The 22,400-nt window shown below is 35.9% G+C and overlaps 1 long non-coding RNA gene across 1 annotated transcript in view; it reads right to left on the bottom strand.

Annotated features, from left to right (window-relative positions):
- Positions 1-17,067, bottom strand: part of LOC116873324 — a 46,510-nt gene extending 29,443 nt beyond the window's left edge. The window contains exon 1 of the long non-coding RNA XR_004383787.1: positions 17,029-17,067. This is a non-coding gene — a long non-coding RNA (uncharacterized LOC116873324). The remainder of the gene's footprint in view (positions 1-17,028) is intronic.
- Positions 17,068-22,400: the final 5,333 nt, after the last annotated feature.

Raw genomic sequence — 22,400 nt, 5'->3', positions numbered from 1 at the left:
CACATTGTTTCTTTCTTTTGCTTATTGAACTTTTCCTAGTTATTATTTCATCCTAGTGACTAAATCACTGCAATTTTCCATAACTGGTAGGAGCAGGATGAGTTTGTTCAGTTGTGACCAATATATCTCCCCTCTGCACACATTTACTTTTAAACCTACAACCATTCCCTATTCAGGCCAGTAGATGTAAGTCTTCAATGTACCAATAAAGAGAAACCTCAGAGAACCTTGGTTTTTCAACTCAGTGAAAAGCAGAACATAATTAAAATAATATGTAATAAAGCACATTCATGGATTTTATTCTCAGGATTATATTAAGATCCTCTTAGTTGGATAGATGAAGATTTCTGCATTCTATTTGCCCTTTTCCAACCCAGACAAAATCCATGAAAGAGGAGATAGATGCCTGACCTGACAGCTACCATCTTTGGAGCTGTAGGCACTCTGCCAAAACTCTTCTCCATGCTTTACTCCTTCACCAGGAAGTGAGAGTCTTCCCAGTTCACATTGGATCCCATTGCTGCTAGTCCAGTGGTCTCCAGCCAATAGCCTGAATTTTAACACATACTTAGAGAGAGATGTGGTGAGTCAGATAGGGATGGACCTTGAAAATAATGTTGGATGATGTTGTCAATCTAAATAAAGAAGTAAACTAAGGCAAGTTCAAAATTGCCAAAAATATGAGCTTATTCAGAAATAGCAGAGGAGTTGAAATTCAGGGCATATAAACTGTAGCAAGCTATAGACAAGTCTGTTAAGGGTTTGGGGCAGACCATATTTATGGGCAGGGAATGTAAAGAGAGGAAAGTTTAGTTAGAGTCTATTAAGAAAAAATTATGACTAGTTTTGAAAATTCCCCAAGCAGACAAAATCATTCCAGTCATACAAAGCTCAATTCAGCTTATTTTGTGAGACCCACCCAATCTGGATCATTTCTTATTCATGTCTCTAACAACCAAAAGCAAAAATTTCCCAGGGTTGATATGAGGCAACCTCTTGACCATCTTCCTATTATTTAAGAAAATTCCAATACTGTGACATTTTCCATAAATCAGGCATTTATGGGAAATCACTTTCTCAGTCTTTAAATTTTGTTTTCCTGAGATCACGTTTGTGAGATTTTACATTTTATATCCTCTGGTTCCATTTTAGATTGAGATTCTTTCACATTTCCTCCTATTGATCAAGATCCTCCACAGAATGCATTGCTGATCAGTATGGTATTCAGTTGTTGTTCATTAATTTTTGTCAAAGATACAGTTCCTTATAGGTGGAATGTGTTGTATGTTCTGTGAGGTTGAGGAGGATCATCATGTATCTTTTTCCATGAAGCAGAAGAAGGTCATCCTCAGGAGTCTTGTGTCTGAGGGGAGGGAGGAAAATGATATAGAATTTCATTGACCTCATTTGGGCCACAGGAGGAGTGAAAATGAAAAATTTGTTATGTCCCTTTAAAGTGGACCATTTAGTTTCCATGGTCAGTTGAGTTTCAGGAAATGCCTTTGAAAGGAAGATAATTTTATTTGCACATACATTTGGGAAGAAGACATTTGTTTACTAATATAAAACAGTATAAATTTAATTAAAATGATTAAAATAAAGAACGAAAGCCCAATGATAACTATTGATTGAAGTATGCCTCTCAACCAGTTTCCCCAATTGCTTATGTTAAATAGGTAGAAAATGTCCCAAGTTCCGGGAGCTTGGCCAATTTCTTCTAGCAGCTTGATATTGTCCTTCATTATTTTTAGTTCTTCTGTTATTTTCCCTGACTTATTGACATAAAGACAACATTCTTCTCCAAGTAAGGTGCAGGTTTCCCCCTGCAGAATAGTGAGGAGTTTTAGGGCTCTCTGGTTTTCTAGGATTACTTCTGTGAGGCTGTTCATTTGGGTTTGTTGATATCCAAAAACTCTGACAGAAGTATTGTAAGTGGTAGACATGACTATAGAAAGATTGTGAATTGCTTTTTCAAGGTCTGCTACTCCAAACAAGGGAAAAACGCTCTGACAAAAGCATGCCCCAAACCCTTTCTATCTACTATAGGGTTATGTATAGTTAACCACCCCAAATTATAACATTCCCAGTTCCAACACATCCTTTTAAGTTGATAGGAAGAAGGCCACAGAGTAGGTATATACACAATGGAAGGAAGAGTTTTTCTAATTTTGTTGTCAGGGGGGAGGACAATGATCCCACAACATTCCTTCCAATTAAGGGGAAGTATAGAATATATGTTTTCTCTACTTAAAAAGAAACACCTAGTACTGTCTTCTTAAACACAATTTGCTCAGATTCTTTTCCCTGGAATGAAAGAGGGGATCTCATAATTGGAAATACAATCTTTCATAAAGAGCACATGATAACCTGGTTTGCTAGCATTGTGGAGATGGTTTTGTGAGCACTTAAATTTCTGAGTAGAAATACTTATAGATCTCTCTTATACAAGTGAGCTGATCTAGTATAAGCAAGGTTTTGGTGGAGGCTTAGAAAATCTCTGGAGAAAACGAAAGTTAAGTTTTTCCATCATTCACCATATTTTTGGTACCATGGAGTATGAGCACACAAGATTTTCATTTCCTGGTATTATGGTTTTCATTGCTCCCATGTGGAGATGTATTAATGGATGAGGTGATATAGTCTTCTGGATTTCAATGGGAAGTAAATTCATGTTCATCTCGGTCATATAAAATAGTATGGCTACAAATATTGAGTGGGAGATAGCCTAGAGTTTTGACATTCCCATCATTGATTTTGAAACATAAAGAAAAATTTGGGGTAAGATTCCAGATCTGAGTGAGGGATATCCATTTATGAGTGGGGGGCACCCAAAGGAAAGCCATAATATTTGGTACCAATCTTCCAGAAGGAAGGACATGTTCAAAGTTACCAGAGGAAAATCTTACATCTTTACCAGATAGGTTTTGTCATCCTTCTAAAGATAGTGGCCAGACCACCGATTCAGGTTCATTGTGAGTAATATTTGCTCTGACACAAATCTGGCAATCAGTATGTTTAGCACAATGAGAGGTTTTGTAAGGTGAGAATAAAAGGATGTGTTAAAATTAAGTAAAAAACAGTAGGAAAACTAGAAAACTAGAAAAAGAAAAAAGAAGGCCTAAATGACCTAATTTAACTAAAGATCGAGTAATTAAAAAAAAAAAAAAGTTATGTAGGCCTGGTTCAGATCTCTTGGGTAAGCTGTTTACTCCACATGCTCTCTGCTTCAGTTCCTAGAAATTTTTAATTTCAGGTGACCAGTTGGTGTATAGGTTCATTCAGATTTGGGGGACTTCTTTAGATGTGACACATGAATCCAGGAGTTTATGTCTTGAAGTTTGGCTGAACAGGGGTTAATTAACAACACCTAGTAAAGGCCTTTCCCCCAATGTTGAAAAGAGTCATTTTGGTGATGTCTTTTCCAAAAAAAGGAACTCTCTGGGTTGTAAGGTATGATGTTTGATGCCTCTGTCTCCAGGGAATGCTCTATATAAATATTGTTCTACCAGATGGTAATTATTTTCTGTGGACTTGAATAGGCCTTTGCAAAATTGGAGTATATCCCCCCTTTCTTAGTTGTGGGTCAAAAGAAGTGGAAACTAAGTGTTATCAGCCATTGTATAATTATTTCCAAAGGTGAAAGTTTATAGATTCTAAAGAAAGTAGATCTAAGATTTAGAAGAACCAATAGTAATTATTTTGGCTAGGTATTTAAAGTATTTTGACTAATTTAGCTAACTGAGTCTTAATAATTCCATTTGTATATTAGGTCAGTCCTTAGGATAATAAGCACCATGCAGGTGCTGTAAAACTAGTCAGACAGGACAGACTTGTCTATGTATTTGGCTAGTAAAGTGAGTTCCTATTCACTATGAAGTTTAAGGCAGAATAATCTTTCCTAATAGGATTTTAGCTACAGACGAGTTAGTTCCCTGTTTACACAGGAAATTCAGTCCAATGTGAAAACAGGCAGACTATTACTTAGAACATATTTATATCCATGAGACGGAGAAAATTGTATGAAATCCATTTGCCAAACCTCAAACAGTCCCTTGGGTAAACTAAAATGCCCAGGGCCAGTATGTATAATCTTCCTTGTGTTAAATTTAGGGTGGTGAAACTAGTTAAGGTATGTGCCTTTCATGGCCTTGCGTATGTTTTCCACCAATGTTGATTCATAAACATTATCATTTTATCAGTTGACCAATGATTTAATTTATGAATGGTAGTTAATAGTAGAAATTTTAGATTTTCTGGTAGGACCAATTCGTTATTGGGCCAGAACCAAAGCTTTGTATCTGCATGACACCAACAGTGTTTAGACTACCAATTTTCTTTTTTTATTTTTTTCAGGGACCAATTGTTGTATTTTCCTGGATAATTCTCTTAGGTCATCACCAGGGGAAGTAGTTTTCTGGACCATGACAGAGGTTTGTCTATGGATCCAACAGAAGCAGGATTTTATTTATTTATTTGTTTGTTTGTTTGTTTATTTTTGTGGAGACATCAGTGAGTGGTTTCCTTTGGCTCCCAGAGAGTCAGACTTAGAATGTCCAGGGACTTTAACAAGTTTTAAGAGCTGTTGATGGGAGGAGTATAGCATCTAATAAACTTTGGACATATGGACCATTTTAAATTTTGTTTCCACTGCAAGGAGGGAAACCTCATTGCTTCCATAACATCCCAAAATCATGAGTTATTTCAAAGACAGATTAACTATTAGTTATTAACTATTAATATAGATGTTTTTGGCTTTACCTTTAGGGAGAATATATGCTTGAATAAGAGCATATAATTGGCTTGTTGGGCTGAAATGGCCAAAAGTCATCATGAGAGGTTAATAGGTGATTCATCAAAATCAACAATTATGGGCATTTCATCCATGAAAGAGGAGCAGGGCTGAGATTATTACAATAAAGAGAGTGATCTGAGGGGCTGCACACAGAGAATTTCATAAGAAATAAGATGGCTTCCTGAAAGGTATTAGGTGTGGTGTGAGTTCAAGAGAGGTATGACAGCATGAGGTACAAAGATGGTCAAGGATGATCTCATAACTATTTCTTCAGTGGGCTTTACCAGAAGAGTAGTAGCAGGGATAACCTTAAGGCATGGAGGATATCCTCAGTCCATGGGATCTAATTTTTCTCTGTCATAACCTAGAGGTTGGAAGTAACTCCCATGTTTTTAGATAAGTACTTTGAGGGAATTTCCCTTTTTCATACACAAAAAGGAAAAGAGGTAGCTGATATGTTGGATGTCCAAGGGTATGTGAATTTAATAAGCTTCCTTCAAGGTTTTAATGTCAAGTTATCTTGGTTTTACCCAGATAATAGGACTAGGTTTAGTGGTTTTGTTGTTGTTGCTGTTGTTGTTGTGTTGTTTTGTTTTGTTTACTTAATTTAACCTATAGTGTATTATTAGTTTCAGAAATAGAATTTAATAATTCATCCAGTGCTCATTATATCAAGTGCCCTCCTTAATGCCCATCACCCAGTGGTTTTTAAAAAGTCATATAAGGGTTGTGCTGCTGAGAAGTTTGGAATTCAATTGTGTCAATAATTCAGCTAGCTCAAGAAAAGTCCATAATTGACATTTAGTTTTAGATTTAGGTAAGATTTAGATTCAAGATGCCATCTAGCTTGTCAGGATCTAGGTATAACTCTTGTTCTGAGATTAACTGTACAAAAGATCCAGCTTCACTTTGAACAAATTGCAACTTTTCTTTTGAGATCTTGTATTCCTTAGTGGCTAAGGGTTTTAACAGGTAAATAGTGTCTTCTTATTGAGGAGGTTTTGGAAGGTGAGCAGAGAAGAAAATCATCTACATATTGTAGTAAGATGGAGTCTCCAACATCATCTAGATCAGGTTTTGAAATTTGTGAGAACTTTTAGTAAAACCCTGGGGCATTACTCTCCATGTATATTGTTCCCCTTCCCAGGTAAAAGCAAAAACATTTATCAACATTAACAAGTTCAGTCGTATCACCTGAATGTACTGCCTAAATTGATCACTGTGAAAAATTTATGTGTGGTAGGGATAGATGCTCATATTGTATGGGGATTAGAAACAATAGTAGAGTGAGGAATAACAATGTTTTTTATTGCTTGAAGATCTTGGACAGTCTCCATCTGCAACCATTAGGTTTTTCTTATGGGTAAAATAGGGGTATTACAAGGATTGGTACAAGGGATAATAACTCTGTACTGTATGGTCTTCTATGATAGGTTGTATGTCCTGTTAAGCTTTTTTTATTTATAGGGTATTTAATTCTGGGGAGATTTTTTGAGGCATCTATTTGGATCTTAATGGGGGGTGGGGTGCACAATGAATTTGCCTATGTCATTGGAGGATTTTAACCATAAAGTAGGTAACATTAAATCTAATAATGAGAAAGAATCTGAAGTTTAATCTTCCCTGGTTTGTAAAGTACGTGTAAAAGAAAAAGAGTTTGGATTTTCCTGGTGGTTAGATTCCAAGGGATTTAAGTTCAGGGTATTAAAACTCAATAGTTATTCTCTTTTGAGAAAAAAAAAAATGGTAGCTTGTTTTTTTAGGAACTCTTATCTTAGTGAGTGAATAGGAGCTGATTCACTAAAGAGAAATGGATTTTTTTTGCTTGTTTGTTTTGTTTGTTTTTTTGAAAAGGTCACAAGCAAAAGTGTATAGGTTTAGAAATATGACCACACTGTGGTTTATTTGTGACCCTCAGTATTTGAATAAATGCATTACTTTGAGGAAGGGACTATTTAATTATAGTGGAATTGACGAGTGATAGAGTGGTTCCTGTGTCAATATTTTAAGGGATTGGTCCCTAATCTGGAGAGTAGTTTCCCTCAGCCCATTTAATGGTAGAATTGGAAACAGACCTTGTGTTTCCTCAGAGCCCTGCAATTGGGATGAGTCTGACCCTTGGTTCTTGGAAAGCTATAATGGTCTAGACCTTTTTATTTGCAGCGACCCTTTCTCCAAAGGCCAGGTTTTTTACAATTATGACAGAGTCCAATGGGGAGAGTTTGCTTAAAAGATTCTATCTGTTAAAATTGAAGATGTAAAATTTTAGTTGCCTTTATTTTGGATTCATCTTCTAGAGTGCAGGCTAACTGAATAGTTACAATGACAAGACCAGGAGTGGACAGTCTTCTCCATTCTATGCAGATTCTCTTGACTAACAGAGACCAATCTCTGTTTAAACCATTTATAAACACTGAATTAAAGCCCACCCTGGTGAATTCAACATTTATAGAGAGCCCAGAATTTTCCCTAAAAACAGCATGGAGTCTGCTATAGTAATCATGAACAGATTTGGCAGACTTTTGGGTGCATGCCTGAATTTTGTTCCAGTCTACTGATTTAGGGAAAGCCCTTGGGATGGCAAGATGTGGCCTTTTTGCTATAGCACAAGCTTGGTCATAAAAAAGAGCTGGTGGTTGAGTTACTTGGAATTCTAAAGATTTTTCTCAAGGCTTTCCCAATTAGCAGTTTTCATCCAATGCTGGGCTTGACCTTCTCCAGCAAGCATGCAAATTAATTGATAAAGATCAGAGAATCCAGGTTGATAAGTTTGAATTAAAATATTGAATTCTTTAGCAAATCTATGAAGATTTACTTTGGGAAAATCTTTTATTATAGCACTAAGTTCAGCTTCAACCAATGGGATATAGGAAATTAATGATTTATCAGGATCTTCAGAAGGCCTGATTTTATTTTATTTTATTTTATTTTTTAATTTTTTAAAAAAGATTTATTTATTAGAGAGAGCATGGGCATGTGTGGGAAGGGGGCAGAGGGGAAAGAGAGTCTCAAGCAGACTTTCAGCTGAGTGTGGAGCCTAGCTTGGGGCTCAATCTCATGACCCTGAGATCAGCATCCTGAGATCAGGACTGGAGCTGAAATCAAAAGTCAGATTCTGAACCAACTGTGTTACCCAGGTACCCCCAGAAGACCTAATTTTAAAAGGGAGAGTTTTAACAGATTCAGTTGGTAAGGTTTCAGCATTAGAAAAGGACAGTTCAGATAAATGAAAGAGTTAGAAGAGGACTGAGTTGGCTCTAGAGGAGGTGAAGCAGTAGGGTTAGGGCAGACCTTGGCTGGTGCTGAGTTTTGTGTAAATTATGCATTTATGGAAAATCAGTCTCAATCCTTAGGTTTTGTTTTCCTGAGGAAAAAGTTTGTGAATTTCGTGTGAAATTTTTCATTTTATATTGTCCAGTTCCATTTTAAATTGAAATTCTTTCACAATATATTGAGCCTTTGATTTTAGAGAAATTACCAAAATACAAACTTTTGAACGTCTGCACGTTCCCAGTTTGCAAGGCACCCTATCTTTGTCCCACTGGTAATGGGACACTTAGTTTCTCTCTCTTTCAACACCCTTGAAGAATCTTTGGTTTATCATTTCCCTAGATATTGCTGCTGCTTCTTAATTCTCAATGTAATCACCTGTATATACTGTTTCGTTTTCATGTCATATCTATCATACTGCTGGACACTGATATAATCTCTTTACTTTGAAAAATACCACTTACTGAAGGCTAAGTATATGGTAGATTTTATAGAGGATTTGGAATTAATGGATGAGAAATGGGATAATGGAGTGATTGGAAGGTAGATAAACCACAATGTGGTACAGCCAAGCTATGAAAGAAAATTAGATGACTTTCTTCTTAAAAGTCTTGGTTATTACCAACTCTGGAAAATTTCCATTTGTTTTCTCATCCAGTTTCATCCCTTCACTACATTGAAGGTACCCTTCCTTTCTGCTTTCACACCCTTCCCCCAAAGTTGCTTATCCTTTCTTCCAAAAGCTGAGTAGTTTATCTACTTGACTTACTCTTAATCCAAACAGGACAAATTCTAAGAACTGTCCCAAGTCAGGATTCTTCAGAGAAACAGGATCAATGGGATGTGTATACCAATAGAAAGAGATTGTTTTTAAGGAATTGGGTCATGTAATTGTGGAGATTTGGTGATTCCAAAAGCTAATGGGGAGGCCAGCAGTTGGAGACTCAGGAAGGAATTACAGTTCAAGTCCAAAGGCAGTCTGAAGGAGAATAAGGAAAAGCCAATATTTGAAATGAAATCTGAAGCAGTCTGCTGGAAAATTCCCTCTTGTTTGGGGGAGGTCAGATTTTTGTTTTACTTAGCTTTCAGCTTACTGGATGAAGTCCATCTTTATAGGACAGTCGGAATAATGTCTGACCAAATATCTGGGCACTGTGGTCCAATCAAATTGACACGTAAAATGAATTAACTCACTATACAAAACCAAAGGCATGGGAATATTTTACCAAATAGAGTTCTCCCCTCTGTGAGTTTCTGCAGCCAGTTCTTAAACTTATTTCCTTCTCCTCAGTAGAGAAAATTCCTTATCACCACTTCTTTGTTGTCCCTCTCATTTGTCAAGACAAATCAGGAGCATGGCTATAAAGGTGTGTGTGTGTGTGTGTGTGTGTGTGTGTGTGTGTGTGTGTTTCTGTGCAATAGTGAAAATATTCAATTTGGAAGGGTCAGTCAGTAGGGAAGCACTGGTATGTCAATCTATACAAACAATTTTCTCAAGTTTTGATTATACATAATCCACTGAGCACTCTATATCTTGATGTGAAGATCTTGCAGTCAAAGGATAAAGGAATCTGGTCTCCTTCTTTATCCTTGCACCTCATTCCCCCAAAGAGAATTTGTATGTGGTCGATCCAAAGGAACTCTGTTACTCTTTTTGTCTTATGCTAAGAACAAGATTTTCATGGCAAGTAATAATGATTGAGCACTGGTAGATTTCAAAGTTTAAAAATGTATTCTAAAGGCTAGCTTAGGTCTAGGAATTTGTTTTTTAAAATGTGCTATGCTGAAGAATTCATAAAAAAATAAAAAGTTGCTCGATCTAAGACTGAAATTTTACAGAATAACTCCCACTGTGAAATGCTGCCATCTTAGCAAGTCTCTCTCTTAGTAAGTGTGAAGGGTGATATGCACTCTACTTCTACCTGACCTTACTGTTTTCACTCTGTGCAAATTCTCTTACTGAAGTTGGGTTAATAATACAAAAGTGTTTGTCAGAGATTCTTCTATTCTTATTTTCAAGACCTAAACTTTTTTTCTATGTATATCTGAATATCTATTATACAGGTGGGCTTGATATTTAAAATATATGTATATACACAAAAGCCTAAATTTATAAAACATAAATTGAGAAAGCAATTTCTTTTTGTAGCACAATCATGTAAACATTAATTTATCTAAAAGGAGAGCTTTTCTTGCTGAAAAGGGAGCAGGTGTTGATGAGAAGATTGAGGAGAAAAGTAGAAACTGTCTTGGCTTACATTTCCCTATTGTGGCAACCTCCTGTAAATTCAGCTTGCCAGGGGTGCCTAGGTGGCTCGGTGGGTTAGGCCTCTGCCTTTGGCTTGGGTCATGATCTCAGAGTCCTGGGATCGAGCTCCGCATTGGGCTCTCTGCTCGGCAGGGAGCCTGCTTCTCCCTCTCTCTCTCTATCTGCCTCTCTGCCTACTTGTGATCTCTCTCTGTCAAATAAATAAATAAAATCTTTAAAAAATTTTTTTAAAAATTAAAAAAAAATTCAGCTTGCTATTTACTTAAGTAGAGGGAATAGTAGATATACCTATCCAGGAAAAACAATCCTCAGAGTGGTTTTTAACACTTGGATATTGAGTTCACTTAAAATATATTTCAATATCTGCGCATTCTGATTTCTCCTCATTCTAATAAACCATCACCCCTGTGAAGCCCTTCCCAGTGATTTCTTTGAAGGGAAGGAATCACTGCTACCAATAATGTTCCATCAGCATCTAATTCCTACATCTGTGAGTGCTATACATGCTATATTTTATTAAATTGTGAACTTCCTAAGCCAGAGTCCTCTTTATCATTGTGTCCAAGAATTTATACAGTGCCTCGATTAGAGCTGTATATGAGCAGTGAACATATCTCTCTCAGTTTGTATAATAAAGGTGTTTTGAGTGAAAACATCAGGTTGATCCATACAGCATAAAGAAGGCAATCTTGAATTTAAGTTTTCAACAGTATACTATTTCTCCCCTTCAAATTCACTTTGAATAGACAGATATGTTATCAAATTAAATGTAATGTTCTTCATTTATGGAATAAATTAAAATTAAGGTTTTTTCCTTTAGTGCTTAAAATTGTATGTGCTTCATTGAAATAAGTAAGATGTTTTGAGAGTAGGATCTTAGACCTGTCAAATAATTAGTGTTAGAATCATTGAAATTTTTAAAATTATTTTAATATGTTTCAAATTAGAAATTAAAGAGAAAAAGTGGATATGTAGAAGTAATGAGATTAAAACAATCCTGTAATCAAAATTGCAGCTTCTTTATTCTGGTATCTATGTAAAGTAATGGAGAAAATGTGAAGATAATTATAAGAACAAGAGGTTTAATAGATTCTAAAATCATAGGGTTGGAAATTGCTTCCCAAGATCCCTCTGCCATGAGCACTTTGAATGAAATATGGCTTTGATTTGCTTATGGATCACAAAGGTACAAAACAATTATGTTTCTGAGTGATTGGGGAAAGGGAAATGGAAAATAGGATTGACCCATAGTCCTCTCTCTTGGCTGCCATCAGTTAACCAGTTTTCAAAATCCTCATATAACTTACTTTAATTTTTTTTCTTCTAATAGCATGTAAGTGTTGGCAAGCGATCATGTATAGTAGTCGGCATCATCACTGGGAAGGAAATGATACTCTGAGATGTATTGTATTACTTTGCTAGGTGCTTCCATTTGGGGATGAGAATATGCTTTACGGACTGCAACATGCCATGCTATTCCCATTTTCTGTTATTCTAAAAGAAAAACTATGGAATAGATATGCTTCATTCTTGTTTAATAATTAAACAGAAAAGAACAACTTTCGGATTCTTTTGAAGTAATCACAAGGAGTTTTTGAAATCTCAGCAAAGGGAATACCCCATGTGTTTCTTTCCCTTCTTTTTTGATTCTATGTCATGGAAAGGATGAAAGAAACACCTTTAGAAGAAGACTACTGAAACTTTTGACATTTTTTAAGCAAATATGAAAGCTGAGCAGTCACAAGATTAGTTCCTTAAGAATGTATAGTTACAATTTAAAAAGCTAGAGGAGGTTTTGTGGGGAACTGACCTGAAGCACTAGAAGCATATAAAATTCTAGAAAGGGTCAAAACTAAAAATGTGAATTATTAAGAAAGAAATACCTGATCAAACTTTTTATGTAACATTAGGACGGGAATGAGTAAAAAATAGTTAATATTTACTGAGAAAGATACCAACCCATTTTTAGGTATTACATCCTTTAAAAACCATCCTTTAAAGATATGTTCTTTACTGTATTTACTTAGATACTCAATGGATATGTAACATCTTTTAAAAGGAATAATTAGTATTTATTTTCGTATCAGCTGTAATGAACCATAGCAAGTACATGTACACAAACATACACACGTACACACACACAAGCACACGCACACACAGTCTTTGGCTTATACTTTTTGGCCATGGGTGAGCACCGCTGCTAGCATGGATAGCCACATATGATCACAAGAAAATATGTAAGAGGGTAAAAATGTTTCTTGAAAGGCAACACTAAAAACCCAAATTCTAGTGTAGGCATTTGGGCAGAAGGAGCAAATATAGCATACTGAGTGCTTCCTGTTGGCATCTTCCTGGATCCTTTGTGCATTCTTTCTGATTGGTCAATGCCTGTGTTATTCTGATTTTTGACATTTGGATGTAATTCATGATAATATGTACAATTACAAAGTGACAGACAACACTTCAGAAGTTTTCACAAGCTTACTTTGATTTTTGAGAGCTAGCAGAAACCTACTAGCATAATCACAAGAACATTCATTGCAGCACTCTTTGTAATAGGGAAAAAAAATGGGAACAACCTTAATGCCCCCCAGTAGGGGAATTAGTAAATTCTGCTATATCCTCACTTTGGTATAATGTACAACAACAAAAACAGATGAGGTAGATCTACTGGTATTCTCATGTAAAATCTATAAGATATAGTCTTCATTGAAAAACAAGTTACAAAAAATATCTATAGAAAAATATTTTTGTGTTAAAAACAAAAACAAAAACAAAACCAGAAAAATTGGTACCCTCATGTATATCTATAAATTCAGAGGAAAATAAAAACCTGGAGAAAGCATATTAAATTGATGATGGTGATTATCTCTATTGATGGTATCTGCTACAGGGATATAGGACTGGTTGTCCCAAGTGATTTTAATCTTATATGCAGTGTCTTCATTTTTATAAGAAGTATGCATGCTATTGTTTGATTAACTTAAAAAATGTCTTATAAACCTGCTAGGGGTATTGAAAAGAATCAGGCAGGGAGAGACATATGCCATTGTGCTATTTGGCTTTTCTCCTTCATGCCCAGGTTAATAACCTTCAAAAATGGCCCAATGTCTGGGAATGTGACAAGGCAACTGACCTAATGCCAAACCAGCCACATACGGCTGGATCAGAGTGTGCTGGGCAAGGAACAATATGCTTCTTTCCCAAATATAAACCTGTCTAAAAGTGTTTCCCTCTGGATATGTAACAGCCCATTTGGGAGTATCTCTTCTTTTTTCCTGCCCAGCAGTTACATGTGTTTCTTTCTGACTAATGAAGGCAAAACATATATTTTCAGAAGACATACAGGGTTTAATAAAACAAGGTATAAATTGATACATTAGAGAGCTAATTTGGGAGATTGGAACAAAGGATCATTGAATATAAATGTCCTTATTCTAGTGAATCAGCATTCTGCATGTTAGAAAGATGGATCCTTTGATTCATGAATCATGGGCATGGCAGAGAATACATGTTATTAAAACCCTTCACTGTAATGGTTCTTCTCTGAAAATCCTGGCCTACCTGCCCTTGTCAACAGGAGGTAGACTTCTTGGTTATATGCTTACATGTACTTATGGAACTGCTTTTTTTTTTTTTTAACCCAGGTTGGATAATAATTGTTTCCTAGTAGACAATAAGCTTTACAAGGTCAGTGACCATGGGTTTTAATTCACCTTTATAAATGTACATTGCCTGCTAAGTAACTGACAAATGAATGAAATAAGTGAATACAATAGCCGAGTTTACACCATAAGGGAGAGCAAAGACTTTTTAATGAAATTTTGCTAATTCTGTTATCTCACAAAATAGAGAGGAAGCCACTTTGTACACTACAGGCCAATTTAATATCATTATTACTGTTTTTGTGAAAATAATGAAAGTATCAGTAAATGCCACTCATTAGTCTACAAATAAGGGGTATGATGATGATGAATAAGCTGTACCACAAAGAACTAAAACCCACAAGACATGTCACCTTGGGACCTTCCATAAATGTGACCAACTACACATTAAAGCTAAGGATTCTGTGTGATTCTGATACTATCACTGTGTTTTGGTTTTGATATATCACTTTGATAGCATTGGCATAGCCCTAGTAACTATTTATGCTCTGAACAAACCCTTAAGTAGAGCTTAGTCTGTGCCAGGCACTCTTCTGAGGTCTTATTGTTATATTATTTTTCCCCTAATTAAAGAGGTAACATCTACTTACTATAGAAAACCTGAAATTATAAAGAACCGAATTTCTGGTTATCCTTAGTTAATCTTTCATTTTATACTTATAAAGTTATTTTGTCCTTGGAGGATTATGTCAAGTTTTTTTAAAAAACGATATCAATCTGAGAGGCCTTGTTTTTTTTAAGAAGATGCATAATGTATTTATTTTGTATATTTTCATAACTGATAGATTTGGTCTTGCTTTTGCTGTGTCTTAAGAATTTTGCTTTTCTTATCTGGTTTTATTTTTCTTACTCTGCTATTTCCTTAGTTTTCTGTTTCAGTGTATAGACTATACTTTGATTTTTTTAAGCTTCTATACTAACTTTTTATACTTATCTAGAAGACAGAAATTTCATTTTTAATTCTACTAAGGTTGCTTTTTAGTTTATGACATATAAAATTCAATTTTTATTTCTTTAATTTTCAGAGATAAGCACAAAGGGATAACACTCATTGTCCTTGATGCCTACTAGAGAATTTAATAGGTTGGCCAGTGTCATGCCATATCCTAGTCTTCGTTAATTATCTATGGTTATAGATTCAACACATCATTTTCCAATCACTATTTTTACCCTGTAAACTTATTTCATTTATTGTTTTTGGATTTGCCACTGAAATTCATAATCACTACTACAAATACAATTCATAGCCAGATCTGTAAGCACATTTTATCATTTATTAATAATATTGTTTAGTAACAACAAGAAATATATGTATATATATATTTGAATACTTTTATGTACAGTGCTATATGACCTATTTCATTGTTATATTTGCTATAACTCTGAGGAAGTATCTATTTTTATCTCCATTTTCAATAGAGAAGGACCTAAAATTCAAATAGACTAGGCAGTTTAACCAAGGTCAACAAATTAAGCTGGTGGTTCCCAAGCTGAGATTGGAATGTGACACTCTTGGCCCAAGGAAGCCTAAACTCCTAAAAACCACACAGTACCACCATGAGAATATCTTATCTATCTACTTTCTGTAATGTAGTACTTCATTTTTTTTCAACTCATGAAGTACCTAACATGTGCTAGGCATGTTTTTGATAGAATGGTGAATCCTTGCCCTTATTGCCCAAGATCTAATGTTGGAGAGATTCAAAGAAGCCACGATGCTAAAGTACAATAAATATTATGGTAGGAGAATTATAGTGTGCTAGGAAATCTCCTGACAAGACTGCATGTTCTCTGGGCATATGAGAAGGCACTACAGACTGGAGATTTGGTGAGGGAGCTGATCTGAAAGGCAAGGAGGAATAAGAAACTGAAAGGAGGTGAATATGGCTGGAGAATCAGAGTATCATTTCTGATGGGAAAAATGAAAATGACAGATTTAAAAAGAAGGAGGGTTGAGAAATAAGGCCAAAGAGATCTCCCTAGATTACTTAATAGAACTTGCCTCTCTTCTGAACTTTTGCCTTTAGCTCACAGAATTTCCATTTTTAGTTTACAGAGCTTTTTCTGGTTTGTGTCATTTTGTGTCTGTCCATGTATATTATCATGTGATGTTGAAAGGCGTATAGAGCACTGGAAATTTGCTGTCATGTTATTGTGAAATTTAAAATAAAAATTTAGCTTCTTAAAGTATATGCTGTTGTTGAAAAGGAAATGTTAAGAAGGCAACTCTGGATTTATGTTTGTTGAGCTGTTGGAAATGAAGAGAAGCTCAGTGGAGCTCAAACCCCTATTGAGTTATTAACATGTTCCTGTTAGTTTTTGAGGGATGGCCTCTGAAGAAATCATTGCAATATTATTGAAAGTTTTATGATGAGATAAAAATTCAACAGCTAAAACAAAAACCATGCATTCGTCAGAAATAATGGTAGGATACAATTTCTAGGGCTACTAAAATACTATTTTGGTTTTCATTAAGCTGAGAAGTAAAATGGAGACCTTGAAAAGAAGTAAATTGAGTTTAGCCCAGACACATTGGTTGAGAAGAAGCACAAATCTCACTTTTTTACTTTCTACAATCAAAAATGGTAAACCTTTTGAATTTCAAACCTATGAGATTAAAAAATCTATAAGAAAATCTATGAGTAGAAAACTCTAATAAAGAGTTTTTGCCTTATAAATGTGATATAGGAAAAGGAAACGTGATTGATAAAATCCAAATAGAACACAATATGCATAAATATTCTATAAATACAATAATTTAATAAGGATAGAAATGATGGACCCTAACATCTTGGGATTCAATATGAGGAAATTATCAACTTATCCCTTTCATATATTTTAAAAATAAATATATTTCAGCATAAAAGCAAGTCCATACACATAAGCAATTGAAGGCCTGACTACAGGAAAGTAGCATAAACAAAGTAATGTATGTTACTTATGTAATGAAAAGCAGAGATATACCCTCTCATATACCCACCCTCCACCAAAAAACAAAACAAAACAAAAAAATAGCAACAAAAACCTCATACCTTAAGGAAATTCTTGGAGTGGGGGTGATGCCATGTAAAGTATGTTGACATCTAAAGAGAGCATTTACAAATTTTAGAATTAGACAGAATATTGTTCTGAGAGATGGATGGGATAAAGGTTTGTGGAAGATTTGCAAATACGTTTCCTCAGAATTTTGGTAAGATCCTGGTACTTATTTTTCTGTATTTGAAATATTTTTTTTCCTAAGAGTAAACTGGGCACCTGGTGGGCACTAAATCAGGAGCAGAGATGGTAGTTAACAGCATGGACTCTGAATTTAGACAGCCTGAGGTCCTAGCTCTATCATTTACAAGCAAGCAATTTCCCCATGTGTCTCAGTTTTCTCAGGTGTTAAGATAGAAAAAAAAGTATTTAACGCTCAGATTTGATGGGTCAGGGTGGATACAGAATGTATGTAAAGATGTCCTTGCTCAGTGGTACATGTGGACCCTACAAAAATGATTAGATAATGGAGACACCAGCTATGACTCTGTAATAGCACTGATGATGTAGGGAGGAAACCTCAATCAAGTGGATTTGTATAATCACCCTTCTTTTTAAATAGTTGCTTGGTATTCTTCTTGAGTGGTAAATAATTAGAAGCTAGAAGGTGTCCACCTTGAGATGGCAGCAAGATGATTGCCACACTTAGTAAGAGCAAGGGTGAAGCTAGGATAAGCCTCCAACATTAAGTGGTTTTTGGCTACAGCCCTGTTAGGCAGTCAGACTCCAGAGCAAGTAACTGCATTATGGGCAGTCAAATCTGGGATGTTTCCTCTTCATATCTGCTCTTGGAGTCACCATTAGTGTTTGCCTGCTTCTGAATCTTCCTTCTCCCAGAAATAATATATCCACTTGTCTCCAGGACACTTTTCTCTCTTGGTTTTCCTCCTATCTCACTGAATGCCATTTCTCAATCTCTTTTGCCATTATTACCATTATTATTATTATTATTATTATTTTAAATATTCCCAGCCTCTAAGTGATGGCATGGCTTACTTGGAATTCTCCCTTTCTTTTTTCTGCAGATACTCCCTAGGTGAGCTTCTACAGGCAGGTATTCCAAAATAAACTGTCATGCCAAACTTGACTTATCCCTGGAACTCTTATTTCCTGTATTTCATCTATTCCACATTTCCAGTTGTATATCTAGTCAACATCTCAATCCTAACACAAGAAAAGAGTTCCAGCTTCCCGCCTTCTTCAGCTCACCAAATTTCAACTATGCTTCTTAATTACTCAGGTCCTAAAACTTGAATTCATCCTTGATTTGTATTTTTTCCCCAATACTCTAAATCCAATCTACTAAAACATTCTCTATCAGTTCTGTGTTCAAATATATCTACAACATGAAATTTTTCACCACTTCTATCCACTCTAATAGCCCTCCTTCAGGTCCGGGCTATCATCTTTTCTCTCCTTTTCTGTCCCTTACTGCAGAGCCTCCTAAGTAGTTTGCCTCCTACAACCCTTGTACCTCTACCGTCTATTCTCGAAATAGCAACTAGAACTACCTTTGAAAAATAAGTTATTTTGTTGCCATACAGTAACATAACGTAATAAAAAGATAAATAAAATTTGGAAAACAAGTTATATAATATCACTTCTCTGTTCAAAGCACTCTAAGATGTTCAACATTATCTGGAGTAAAATGGACATATTTGGTTCTCCATTTGCTAGCTGACTCAATTTTGTCTTTCTGTTCAGATACTGTTTGCTAGCCACATTGCCTCCCTTCTTGTTCTTCAAATACTCCAAGCATCTTCCTTTCTCAGGCCCTTTGAACTTATTCATAGCTCTGCCTAAAATGGCATTACCCCAGATAGGCAGAGGACTTGCCTGTTAACTTCATTCAAGTTACTTCTGCTCAAATTTCACAGTATTCGGGAGGATTCCCCTCTCCAGTCCATTCTAAGAAGTACTCCCTCCATGCTTTTACCTCCTGTTCTTGAATTATTCTGTTTCCCAGAATGTAACATATTTTAGATTGCTTATTACTTTGCCCTTTTTGGTTTACTATTATAGTACTGATACCTAGAAAAGTGCCTACCCCATGGTTAGAGAGAAATAAATATTTGTTAGATGAGTGAATGCCTGGGGTTAGAATAGAATAGGGCAGTTCTGTCCTACCAGGGGGAAAGAGTCTCTTCCAATTCTTTACTGGGATCATTGAAACCAAAGCTGAGTTGGACAGTAAGTACTCAAGATAGTACCTATGCTTAGTAAGGCTCTAATAAACAACTGATTTAAACTAAGCTGTCTTATGATTTAAAAATGCCAGTACTTTATGAGACATTTCCTCCTAGAGCCATGCTATTTTCAGTCAAGAGTAGTTTTTAGAATCACTTTTGTAAAGAAAAAGTATCCCTATATACTACCCCCGAAAGACTGACAAAGTTTTCTTTAAAATGTATTCATGCCATTTCTGGGACAGGAGACAGTTTGACCACACATTAAAATAAGACTTTTGGAGCCAGGGAACTCTCTTCTTCCCTTCTCCCTGAGGTCTCTACTCTCCCTTCCTGTTAGATCTCTTGGTCTAAGCCTGGCTAAACAAAGTAAACTGCACATATATTAATAGGAAAACAGCTGTTGAGCTGTTGGAAGAGCAATATCACCAACTAATATTAGGGCAATATATTTTAGTCTCTGAAGACAAAGAGCTTTCAGTTCACCTTTGCATTATAACATTTGCACATTCATAAAAAAGGGGGAGGGGAAGGTATTTCAAACCAAGAATTGGAGCCCTTCAGAGAAGACTTTGTTAGGATTCAGATCATTCACCCTGGAAGGGAAAAATAACAGAGCCAAGACCTTGTTAACCCATATTTGTAAAGTGTTTTGTTGATTTTCTTGTTTTAACCAACATTTCTGGCTTTTTCCACATACCAGGGAACTTGAAAGCAATTCTGTTACTAGCCTCCCTGCCTCTGTTCTCCTATGGTGGAAATCTCTGTCTTCCTCCTGGGCCTCCCTGTCTCTTTCAATCCACCCATTCCATCTCCTCCTCAATCCAAGAAGCTTTCACTCCTATCTCCAGCACACTTTCAAATTTGCCCTTCTTCCACCACTTCACCTTACATGCTGCTTTTTATAGGTGTGTAGTTAGTGTGTGAAGGTGAGTGTATATGGTTTGTCTCCCCCAACTAATTTGGAAGGTTGTTGGGAGCAGAGAGTAGGTTTTTGTACATTGGGCTGTCTCTCAAAGAGTCTCCCAGTTCTGTGTACACAGTTGGCCTCCATGAAGTCTCACTGGGGAAGTGGGTGTATGTGAGAGTGGATGCTGCATGGTGTTACTAGTGAGGAGTCTACACTTTCTGTAGTCTGGATCTGCTGCCCACTCGCTGTGTGACTTGTGCCAAGTTGACACGTAGTGGGGAAGAGAAGTGTCTTCCTCATGGGTGGTTGAATTGCTTGAGGGATAATACACACTAATTTGTCTAGTTTGGAGCCCAGGAAATAGTAAGTTCTTACTACATGTTGATTTGAAAGTGAGTGACCAGACAGACAGGAGTTCAACTCCACCATTCACTGGCTGTCTGACTTGGAGATATTTTTACAGACTTTCAGACCTGTATTTTCCTTACAGAAACATTAATGCTTATCTCACGGAGGCATTATGAGGACCAAATGGGGGTGTTGCGAGAGATTTCCCAATGAGTTAGTAAATGTGACTTTGTTCATTTATTTCTGGAGCTGATCACTCCTTGAGCTACACAAATGGATTCCATTTCAGCTTATTACCTTGACTTCAGTTCTTGTGGCAGAGACTACCAGCCAGCTGCCCAGTTCTGCTCTCCTTCTTGGAACACACAGTTAGACCATATTTCCTTAAGCTCCCTTACATGCAGCGATGTCAGATGACTGCAATATCTCCACTGGAATGTGAACAGAAATGCTGCATGCTACTTTCAGGAATTCCTGCGAAGACCCTTCACTCATCCTTCATGCAGTTTCCTTTCCACTGTATGAAGATGATGACCCGGCACATGGGGATGGTGGAGCAAAAAAGATGACAGGGAAGAGTAGTTTCTTGGATGACCAGATAAAAGCTGCTTTACCAACCCAACCATCTGCCCAAGAGTCTTATATGAAATAAATAAGTAAATAAACTTCCTTTTCATCAGCCACCAGAAGTCTAGGATCTCTTTGTTATTACAGACTATGTTACTCTATTTTAATATACACCTCCTATCCTACCCTCCAAATTCTCATGCCTTAAAGTTGCTCTGTGATATTAAGCACTGAGTCGTGTTAGCACTTAGTGGTATTTCTATTAGCAGCAAATAAAAGTCTTTTATTTCTAGATCTGTTGATTCTCAAGGTGAAAAATGTCATGTCTTTTCTTTCAATAATAAGGATAAAAAATTTCATTGATTTTTTTTTTTTGTCTTTTGAGTATTCTTTGTCATAGAATTTTATCATTTCCTATTGGGTTATTTATCTTATTCTTTTGGGATTTGAAAACCTTTAGATGTAATCATTATTATCCCCTTGTTATGTTTGTTGATTTTAACAATAAATGCTTCATGATACATAGTCATTAAGTTGATCAGTCTCTTCTTTATGGATTCTTCTTTTGATCCCGTGTTTTAAAACTCATTTCTTACCCTAAGATTAGATATGTATTTTCCCTATTAATAAAATCATGAGGCTGAATGCACACTACACTACCCACACTTGCTTTCTGGGCTATTGTGTCACCTTGCATTCCAAAGTACTTAGCACTGATCTCTAGCTTCTTTTTAAAATCAGACAACTTTATCTTACTTAGTCACTTTCTTTTTTATTTCTAATTAAGCATTTGGGATCTAAGTGATCTGAGGAATATTTTCCTCTCTAATGTTCTAACTTTTATTCTGTCAGTATATCTCTCATATCTCTTTAAGTTCTTTGTTTAATTTATTAATGTTTTCACTATTGCTTTGAAGATTTCATTAACATGCTGTTTACCCCTTCAGATGCTATTAGTGATGATGGTCCAATAAAACAGAGTTAAACTGATTCCCCCATTATCTGATTAGCCAGTCTGCACAGTCTAACCTGACACCTTCCTATATTATATTCATCCCATGTTTGCCATATTCAGATATTTAAGATCTACATATTTAGCCAATTTAAATTAATTTAGCTATCAAGATTTCAAGAGATGCTGTTCCCAGCACTTTGCTATGTGCACTATCAAACTATAAGATCAAATAATCATCTACCACATTCCCTTTAGCTAATATAATCTTTGTGATTTCAGCCAAAAAGTTTCTAGTTAGTCTAATCTGTTTTATACTTTGTGAATCTAGGCTATTTATTGCCAGTGGCCCTGTTCTCTCAGAGTTGGATTATCTCTTAAGAGCAGTCTGGATAAATTTTCTTC

This window comes from Lontra canadensis, unplaced genomic scaffold (genome assembly GCF_010015895.1).
Source record: "Lontra canadensis isolate GAN:19392208 unplaced genomic scaffold, GSC_riverotter_1.0 scaffold33, whole genome shotgun sequence".
In the NCBI taxonomy this organism is placed as follows: domain Eukaryota; kingdom Metazoa; phylum Chordata; class Mammalia; order Carnivora; family Mustelidae; genus Lontra; species Lontra canadensis.
The sequence above is the reverse complement of the archived record's forward strand: the minus strand, read 5'-3'. Positions and strand labels throughout refer to the sequence as shown.